This window comes from Prionailurus bengalensis, chromosome C2 (assembly GCF_016509475.1).
Source record: "Prionailurus bengalensis isolate Pbe53 chromosome C2, Fcat_Pben_1.1_paternal_pri, whole genome shotgun sequence".
NCBI classification, from domain to species: domain Eukaryota; kingdom Metazoa; phylum Chordata; class Mammalia; order Carnivora; family Felidae; genus Prionailurus; species Prionailurus bengalensis.
The window spans coordinates 121451390-121461655 of NC_057350.1; the positions used below are offsets into that span (position 1 = coordinate 121451390).

Genomic DNA, 10266 nt, shown 5'->3' on the forward strand with positions numbered 1-10266 from the left:
TAAAGGAGCCAAGCCCATGTGTCCTTTATTTTCCAGAGAGTAAAGAGTGAGATGATCAAATGTGGCAAGTAGGCACTACTACCTGGAACACGTGTCATATTCTCATGTATCAAGGCATGACATCGCCCTTCTGACACAGTTGCCCACATTGCTTTTATAAGAGGAGGGGTGGGAAATTTCAGGCCATTAATATCGTACCATTAAAAATATTCTTTCCAGGGGCGCCTTGGTGGCTTAGTCGGTTGAGCGACCGACTTCGGCGCGGGTCATGATCTCATGGTTCATGCGTTCGAGCCCCGCAGCGGGCTCTGCTGACAGCTTGGAGCCTGGAGCCTGCTTTGGATTCTGTGTCTCCCTCTCTCTCTGCCCCTCCCCTGATTGCACTCTGCCTCTCTCTCTCTCTCTCTCTCTCTCTCTCTCTCTCTCCCCCTCTCCTTCTCTCTCTCAAACATAAACATTAAAAAATTTTTTAAAAATTCTTTCCAGGACCAAGCCATCTCCTATTGGTAGTCCCGGGGTGGATGCTATCTTAAAGTTCTAAAGAAAAGTAAGCTCCCCCCAGATGTGGCATTTAGGTACAGTAACAAGTAACTATATACATACACACAAAAGAAGGAGCTCTCACCCAGCACACCTCCAGGTGAGTGGTATTTATTGAATATACTCTACTGCTGAAGAAAACTTTCCAGCAGCTTTATCCTGGTGAGCCTTTGTCTCTTTAATAATGATTTAAACCTGGCAGCAGCAGCATCCTGACTCTCAAAAACCCAGGGATATTTTCTCCCCGGCCATGGAACCATGAAGAATAATTTTAGAATATTCTGAAATGATCTCATCAATGGGGATGTGATATTCAGTATTCATCTGAAATCCTCTACCCATCTGCTTCCTTCTAGAGAAACACGGGAGAAAAAAACAAGGAAACCAATAAAGTTGTTACAAATGAACAGGGGGAAGGGGGGGAGGACAGAGAAAAGGAAAGAGAAAGTGAAAAAGGAAACAGATGGAAATCAAGCTGTTGGAGAATTTTGCCTGGACAAGGCAGGAGAATGGACACCAGTCGCCCTCAGAAAACCACAAATCTCCCACGTTTGCCACCAAGGTTTACTGGGCACCTTTTCTACAGGTGCAGGGGAGCAGAAGAGAGCCCTGACCACAGCCTGACGGGAGAAACCGGTAAGCACACAATTGAATGAGCATTTACAGATGACGGTGGGAGCCATGAAGGAACACCACAGGAGGCCATGAGTGTCTGTGACTGTGAGATGTAACTTAAATGGGCAGGTCACGGAAGGCCAACCTGAGCTGGTGACATTTGGTCTTGAGAAGACCCTGGAGCCAGCGGAGGGTGGCTGGGAAAGAGGCCGGCCAGCAGAGCTCGTGACATGCACTGGGACCTGACCCCTGAAGGTAACCAAACAGAAAGTGGAGCCTATCTATTTTCACCATTGCATCTGGGCTGAGAAGTCCATGATGAGCTACAATCTGTGGCACTCACTGTGCTCCTCCTTGTCTCTGCCAGGGCCCCCAAGGAAACCGGTCCTGTTGGCAGGATGATTGCCTTACGTTACCTGTTTCTCACATCTGGAATGGAGTCAAAGAAAATTGTCTGTTGCGTTTTGTAATTTGGCGAATGATCCTCTTTCAGTGGTGTCATTTTCATAGACTTTTCATCACTTTTTATCCACATGAAGTGCCCCTCCCTTGGTACATAAATAAATGCTTCCCCAGAATCTGGCGGTAAAGAAGACTTTGCAGTAAGCTCTCTTCCAGGATGAAATGCGAAAGGATGTCAGTGCGTACAAACAGGGTGAATTCATGTTACACCATTGAAAAAAAGAAGAGAAGAGAAGAGAAAAAGGGAGGGAGAGGGGAGGGGAGGGGAAGAGAGGAGAGGAGAGGAGAGGAGGAGAGGAGAGGAGAGGAGAGGAAAGGAGAGGAGAGGAGAGGAGAGGAGAGAGAGGAGGGGAGGGGAGGGGAGGGAGGAAAGGAAAGGAAAGGAAAGGAAGAAAAGAAAAGAGAAAAGAAAAGAAAAGAAAAAAGAAAAGAAAAGAAAAGAAAAGAAAAGAAAAGAAAAGAAAAGAAAAAAGTTTTTGGGACTGGGAGAAAAATATTTATTTCTCTTGCTGTTGAAAGAGTTCCTTAAGTTGCTCACTTCACAGAAACCTCTAATAGTACTACATCAGTTAGCTGCAAATTCAGTTAAAATCATATAAACTTTGTGGGGAAGACCTAATATTGTCTTCGATCCCTGTAATCATTTTTCTTAATGCAGCATGGCCACAATTTCCAGATGCTGGTAGCCGGGACAAAGATGGGAGGCAACATTCACAGGAACTGGCTCCATTTATTCAGTCACATCTGCCATAAACATTCTATATGCAAATTGCCTCAAGTGACTCTCCAGAAATTGACTAGTTTCTTACGCTGCATCTTAACACCAAAAGAAATTGAAAACATTTTTATGGCTTATGTCCATAATACATTCCTTCAGTGTGTGCTGTGTTTTTATCTGCCAATATATTAAGCTCTTTCTTAATGCTAGCATATGCATCACCAGTTCATTTTTTGTGACGAGAAAAAAAGAGTTTTCAGAATTATTCATCAAACAAGAGCTATTAATGGCCACCACCAAAGTGGGTTCAAGCTTCCATTGTTCTTGAAATTGAATTATTTCAAAAGCAGTAGTAAATTTATGCAGACTAAAACCACGTATGATGTAGAAATTAAGCCCCATGTTTCTAGGGATGAAAAGTCTTGGGTACCTGAAGATTCGCTCTGAGTTATCCTGTGCTGGCCATAAAGCTTTGGCCACGTTGTTGCAAAAAAAAATTTCCATCTAAGGTTTATAATGCATTTAAGGAGATCAGCAAAGCCACTGTCCTTCGTGATTTCTTTCTAATTGTGAGATGAAGATGATTGTGTTTTTGTTTTGTGGGTTCCGAGGGGGTATTAAATGTTTAGTCATGCTCTTAGAAGCCTCATTTTCCTCCTAATCCTGTTGCTCTAAAGAGTTTGGCAGGGACCTTCAAAGCTGCCCTGTTTCTTTTGTTTTGCTTCCCTGGAGCTTTGCAAAATGGTAACAGCGCTGACCGCTCTGTGGGCTCTGTGCCTCCGAGAGGAGGCCCAACCCTTCCATGGAGGGCTCACATCTCACCCCTGCTTTAGAAACGCAACAATAACAAGATTTAAATAAACAATATTTAAGTAAATTGTTTGATTTTGTAGATATAGATATGCATACGTCCATATAAATGTGTGAAAAATTCTTAATTTATAAAAGGCTTACAAATAAATTAATAAAAGAGAAGCACACTAGCACAATAAAAGTCAAAAGATCTGAAAGGAAAAATTGCTAAAGAAGAGATGCAAATGGGATACCAGACATATTTAATCTCACTAAGGATTTTTTAAAAATGCAAGAGAAAAAAACGCCTAAAAATATTTTCTCCTATCATACTGATAGAAAATCTTTGTTTCCCCAGTCTCTCTCTTTTTTAAAACAATATCAAGTTTAGATGTTAGTTCAGTCAAAAGGGAATTTTTACATACTAGCAAAAAGTATAGCCATTTTTCACCATCAGATGACAATTGGGCAGTATGTAACAAAAGCTCTAGAATGTGTTGAAACACTTTTGTCTTTTACCTGCATTCTAAGAATTAATCCAAGGAACTAAGAAATGTGTGAAAACAAAACAAAGCAAAACTTTATGAATGAGTTTATTTCTCATAGTAGCATTCATGATTAAAAAAAAAAAAAAAACCTAGAAATATCCCAAACTTCAAAAGTAGAGAAAAATTGAACTGTAGTATACCCATGTGATAAATACCATGCAACAATCAGGGATCATGTTTTGAAGAATGTTTAAAAACACGAGCTATAGGGGCGCCTGAGTGACTCAGTTGGTTAGGGATCCGACTTTTGGTTTCAGCTCAGGTCATGATCTCACAGTTTCGTCAGTTTGAGCCCTGCATCCGGCTCTGTGCTGACCGCACTTGGGATTCCCTCTCTCTCTCTCTCTCTCTCTCTCTGCCCCTCCCCCCACTCACACTGTCTCTGTCTCTCTCAAAAATAAATAAACTTACCAAAAAAATACGAGCTATAAAATTTTTTAAGTCAACTAAAAACTGTATACATCATGTGCTACTTACCTTTTCACCTGTTTACTGAGTGGTATAATATTGAGTGATAGTTAATATTCCAACTTCAGAACTTTTCGAATTTTCACAATGATCTCATATTCACGAGGGAAAAAAAGATATATTCATGGTAAAATAGGCACGAAATAAGAAGTTAGGAAGAGGCCAGGGCTGGCCCAAGGGTAACCTGCCGAGCCCCTTCTTAGACAACAGAGATTTAATCAGTTGCTCTATATTCTGAGTCCTGGAAGTTGGCTGTGTTGCCAGTGGTTACAGTGGGGCAGTGACTTTGTAAGATAATGCGGGGCTGGAGGAGATAGTTCTGATCAATGGGTTTTGAGACAAGGACAAAAAACTCACCACCATTAAAAAACACTTTAAATTGGAAGCAACCAAGATGTCCTTCAGTAGATGAATGGATAAATAAACTGTGGTCCATCCAGACAAAGGAATATTATTTAGCAATAAAAAGAAGTGAACTATCAGGACTTGGAGAGAAAACTTAAATGCATATTACTAAGTGAAAGAAGCAAATCTGAAAAGGCTGCATACTATATGATTCCAATAATATGACATTCTGGATATGACATTTTAGAAAAGGCAAAACTATGGAGACAATAAAAAGATCCATGGTTGCCAGGGGTTGGGGGCAGGGAGAGGGAAGGGGCAACAGGAAGTGCACAGAGGACTTTTTGAGCAATGAAAATGCTTTGCATAATATAGTAATGGATACATGTCATCATACGTTTGTACATCAAGAGTGAACCTTAATGTAAACTATAGACTTGGGGTAATCAGGATGTGTCAGTGTAGGTTCATCAGTTGTAACAAATGTACCCCTCTGTTGTGGAATATCCATTGTGGGGGAGGCTATGCGTGTGTGGAAGAAGGGGGTATAAGGGAAACCTCTGTACCTTCCTCTCAATTCACTATGAACCTTAAACTGCTCTACAAAAATAAAGTCTTCATTTTAAAAAAACAAAAACAGGGACTCCGGGGTGGCTCAGTCAGTTAAGCATCTGACTCTTGATTTCAGCTCAGGTCATGATCTCATGGTCGTGGGACCAAGCCCCATATGAGGCTCCACACTGGGCATGGAGCTTGCTTAAGATTCTCTCTCTCGGGGCGCCTGGGTGGCGCAGTCGGTTAAGCGTCCGACTTCAGCCAGGTCACGATCTCGCGGTCCGTGAGTTCGAGCCCCGCGTCAGGTTCTGGGCTGATGGCTCAGAGCCTGGAGACTGTTTCCAATTCTGTGTCTCCCTCTCTCTCTGCCCCTCCCCCGTTCATGCTCTGTCTCTCTCTGTCCCAAAAAGAAATAAACGTTGAAAAAAAATTTAAAAAAAAAAGATTCTCTCTCTCCTCTGCCCTCTCCCCTGCTCTTGCTAAAAAAAATAAATAAATAAAATAATAACAATAACAATAATAATAAAACAAAAACAAAAACCTTCTAGGGTTCCATTGTACACAATCAGCCACTTAAAATACTAACCCGTGGCAGAACCACCACCTATAAGACAGACTCCCCTTCTTTCTCCCTAAGCCTTCCCATGGCACTCACTTTATTCTGGTTTTAGTTGGATAAAAATATACCAGGTTATATATGGGGAGCAAGCAGTGTGAACTGCTCCCAGAGTATGAATAGCCCAGAGACATCTTTTTGGAAAAGAAGGATGGTGATATCTGCTGTAAAAAGAGATCTCCTTGGCTCCAAAAGGAATTTACCTTAGTGGCCCACATTTAAAAATCTAATCTTTCTATTACAAACAGGAACAAGCCACCAAGTCTCAGCAAACATTTTGAGAAAACCAACAGCATGAAAGAATCTCGAAGGTAAACAAAGGAACTGATTACTAAAGTGTATGTACAGGTTTGAAAAGAGACTGTATCCATCAAAATTGAACAGGATACTTGAACATAGTACAGAGAACAACTGCAATGCTTTGGAAATTAAGTACATAATTGTCAAAAGAAAAATCAATAGAAGGGCCAGAAGACAAAGTCACAGAAAAGACTGAGATTTAAAAGAAGGAAGAAAGAAGAAAGGAAAGGAGGAAATTTTTAAAGGAAAAGAGGAGAAAAACTTAAGCAAAATGGTAGCTCTAACTTCCATCTAGGAATTCCACCACCAATCCCACAGGAGTTCCAGGAGAGAAAAAAATAAGAACTGGAAGGAAGAAAATTAAATAAATCATTGAAGAAAATTTCCTAGAGCAGAAGCTAACACAAGTCTTGGATGCACCAATTACTGAACAAAAAGGCCCACACCTAAACATATTATTATGAAATTTTGAAACATCAAAGTTAAAGAGAAGAACAAAAACCTTAAGGGGGGGATGGGGGAAATATCTACAAAAGAATGGGCATCAGACTTCTCATCAATTATTCTGGATCCTGGGAGATAGTGGCACAATCCCAGCAAAGTTCTGGTAGATTATTTTCAACCTAAATTCTATAGCTAAGCAAACCATCAATCAAGTGCGAGAACTTTTTAAACATGCAAGGATTCAGAAATTTGGCTTTCTAGTTACACTTTCTAAAAGACTTATATGTATGCCAGCAAAAATTTAAATGAAACGAAAGAAACAGGAAGATGTGTGGATCAAACCAGAAGTGCAACAAAAAAAATGTCAAGATGACGGCTATGCAGCAATACTAAAACCTAAAACTCACACTGAAACAGGAAGTTGGGAATGCCCCCTGCACCCCGTAAAGGCCATCAATTAAAAAAATCGATTTATTTCGACAACAGTGTAATTATAGAAGCTTGATATACCTACTAATTAGATAAATAAATCACGTGATTAAAGTCTCCATCTCCAAAATCAGACTGCTTGGTTCAAATTACAAACTAAGTATGTGACCTTGAGCAATTACTTAAATTCCCCTTGGCTCACTTTTCTGGTTTAAAAATGGGTATAAAAATAATTTCTACTTCCTAGGGTCATTGTGGGTATTAAATGAAATAATGCATGCACAGTATTTAGTGCCTGACCTTGAGTAACTGCTATAAAAGATTTATTTTATTATTATAATATTCATATCAACAAGAAAAAAAGAGAGGCAATTAGAGATTTTAGAAAAGATAAAGAAAGCTGTCAAGAAATGTCATATGTCAAATCAAAGCAAATTAAACTGCAGCATGATTTTAGCAAGTAAAGTAATATGAAGTGGAAAACAGAGAACTCATTTGACCTTGAAGATTGGGTCTTTTCTCCTTTGAGTGCCATAAGTTTGGTAATTTAGGATTATTTTTCTTTCTCTACAACTCTAATCAAACTACTTGGTTCTCCACTGAATAATATTTACATAATTATAATTTCCAATTGCCATTTAATGGTTTTTGATTTTAAGAAACTAACCTATCGTAAAAGCACAGAAGACGTAATTATAGTTACAGATCAGAATATAAATGTAATAAACCTTGATCATGTAACAGTAATAACCCATGTTGAGGGGAGGGGATAGAGACTAGGGGAAGGGAGAGGCTATGGTACCTTTTCTCTTATTACAAAAAGGGGACCCGGGGCGCCTGGGTGGCGCAGTCGGTTGAGCGTCCAACTTCAGCCAGGTCACGATCTTGCGGTCCGCGAGTTCGAGCCCCGCGTCAGGCTCTGGGCTGATGGCTCAGAGCCTGGAGCCTGTTTCCGATTCTGTGTCTCCCTCTCTCTCTGCCCCTCCCCCGTTCATGCTCTGTCTCTCTCTGTCCCAAAAATAAAATAAAAACGTTGAAAAAAAATTTAAAAAAAAAAAAAAAAAAAAAAAAAAAAAAAGGGGACCCAAGAAATAGTGATAAAGTATAACCAAAAGAAGGTATATAGTTATAAAGGGAAACAAAATAAGACATTCTAAACAACAATATAACTTTCAAAAAAAAAGAGGAGAGAGAGGGATGATGTTCATGTGCTAAATTCCACAACTTCCCAAACCAACTTACTTTTTAGGAGCAGGACCTGGAGAAGGCAGAAGGATAATTTTACTTTTTATTTTATGCCTTTATGTTATTTGAAATTTTTCTCATATGCTTGAATTACTTATATGATTCAGTAAATCAAAAAGCATTGGTTCAGCGAGTTAATAAATATCCACAGAGAACATACTCTGTGCTAGGCCTTGTCTAGACTCTATGAATCACAAGATAAAGTCTTGCCCTCAAAAATCTAGCATTCTGGTGAGGAAATTAACAGTAAACACAGAAACCATTTGATGAATAAGCAAATTTTAGAGGGTGACTGCTATGAAAAAATGAAGTAATGTGATATGGGGTGTCTACAAGAGGGCAAGTGAAATCTTCCTGACTAAAGTGTTCAGAGGCCTCTGGGAGGAGATGAGATGTGAATGGTTGACAACAGCCATGCAAATGTTTGGGGGAGTGTCACATTCAGGGGCCAGAGACTGGAAGGAGCATGGCATGCAAATTTGAAAGAAGGCCAGCTGGTTGGAAGCAAAGTTAGAAAGTTAGAACGTTTCTATTAAAAATTCAGAAAGTTGCATGAGTTTTCTCCAGAAACATTCATCTACTCAAATGCAAGCATGGAGTGGATTGATAGTTGGGTTTGACCAGGTCAGGAATATTGTCAGGCAAGGAGGAAAGGGGAGAGGATGAGACAGGAAATAGGAAATTGAAGTGCTATGTCACGGTTAAAATGTATTTCCAAAGATGGCTACAACAATACCCCCCATGCACATGCTCTTTTGCGGTATGATCCTGCCACTCACCCACCAAGAGGTGGAGTCTATTTCCCCTCCCTTTGGATTGGGGCTCACTGTATATTTTGTTTTGACTAAGAGAATGCAGCCAAAGTGTTGTGTGCTGTGTGCAAAGTTTCTGCAGCTTCGAGCTTTGCCAATTAAAATACTCACTCTTGCCATCCAGCTGTCATGTAAGGAAGCCCAAGACAGACCCTGGAGGCAGCCCTGCATGAACTGAGAGTGAGTGAGAGAGAGCAAGAGAGAGATCCCAGCCATCACCACCGAGGTTCCAGACCTGAGATAGGCCGTCGTGGACACTCCAATCTCAGCTGTCATCTGACTCCAGCCTCATGAGGATCTCCAGCTGAAGCCACATGGAACAGAAGAGCCATCGAGTCAAGTGTTGCTCAAATTTCTGGCCTGCAGAATTGTGAGCAAATAAAGTTTGCTGTCTTGAGCCACTAAGCTCTGTGGTGATTTGTTATACAGCCTTAGATAAATCAGGAAGTGCTCCCTCAACTTGTTGCCATACTCCACTGAAAGGATATGAAGATTTGGGGCAGGGGGTACGGGATATATTAATACCATTTGTTGGAATTGAGGCTTTCCCAAGGTTGAGGGATTTCTGAATTGGGACTACTACTGTAGAGGGTTAGAAAGACACAAAGAGTGCAAAACTCAAAATCAACATTTTGAGGTAATGCTGTTATCACTGATGATAAGGCCATGGATGTGACTGTAGGTGTGGGTAGTTGTGGTAGAGTAGAGGAACCAAGGAGATCAAGGAGCGGAGAGGCCAGGGTGTCAAACGGGTCAACTGCATAGCTGTTAAGTTTGCCAAGAACATTGACAAGGAAACAGCTTAATATAGTGTGTAAGTGCGCACGCTCAGGAGCCAGCCTGCATTTCCAGTCCTGACTCTGTCACTAACTGTGTGTGATGTTAGGCAGAGTGTATTACTCTCTGCACTTCAGTTTGCTCATCTATACAATGAGGGTGGTAACAATACCTATCTCATAGCATTAAAGGAATTAAATAAGATAAAGCTTTTGGGGTGTTTAGAAGAGTTCCAGGAGAAGAGAGAAAACTCAGTGAGCGCTGTCACTATCATTATCGTTGGCAGTAGAGATAAAGACAGCAAAGCAGGTGCTGGAGGCACAAGGACTAAGGTCAGTGAATGACAACAAGGTGGGGTAGCAGGTGGTAACATCAGATGATGTGCTTCAAAGGGGCTGAAAGCTTTGAAGTTGGAAGCAAGAGCAATGATTAATTAGAAGTAGCAAAGGCAAGTCAGGAAGAGACTTGCCCTTTTTTCCAGGCTTTAAGGTCCATGGGGTATGAAATCAAAAGTCTCTCCTTGAGAAGACTGCAGAAGAAGCAGTGTCCTCAGGGAGAGCCAGGGTCCAGCTGGAGTGAGAGGGTAAAGGGCACATCCAG

General features: G+C 40.8%; 1 long non-coding RNA gene across 1 annotated transcript; it reads left to right on the plus strand.

Annotated features, from left to right (window-relative positions):
- The first annotated feature begins 915 nt into the window (after positions 1-915).
- Positions 916-9294, plus strand: LOC122491898. The gene is made up of 2 exons (XR_006299478.1): positions 916-1176; positions 9014-9294. It is a non-coding gene; the product is annotated as an uncharacterized LOC122491898 (long non-coding RNA).
- Positions 9295-10266: the final 972 nt, after the last annotated feature.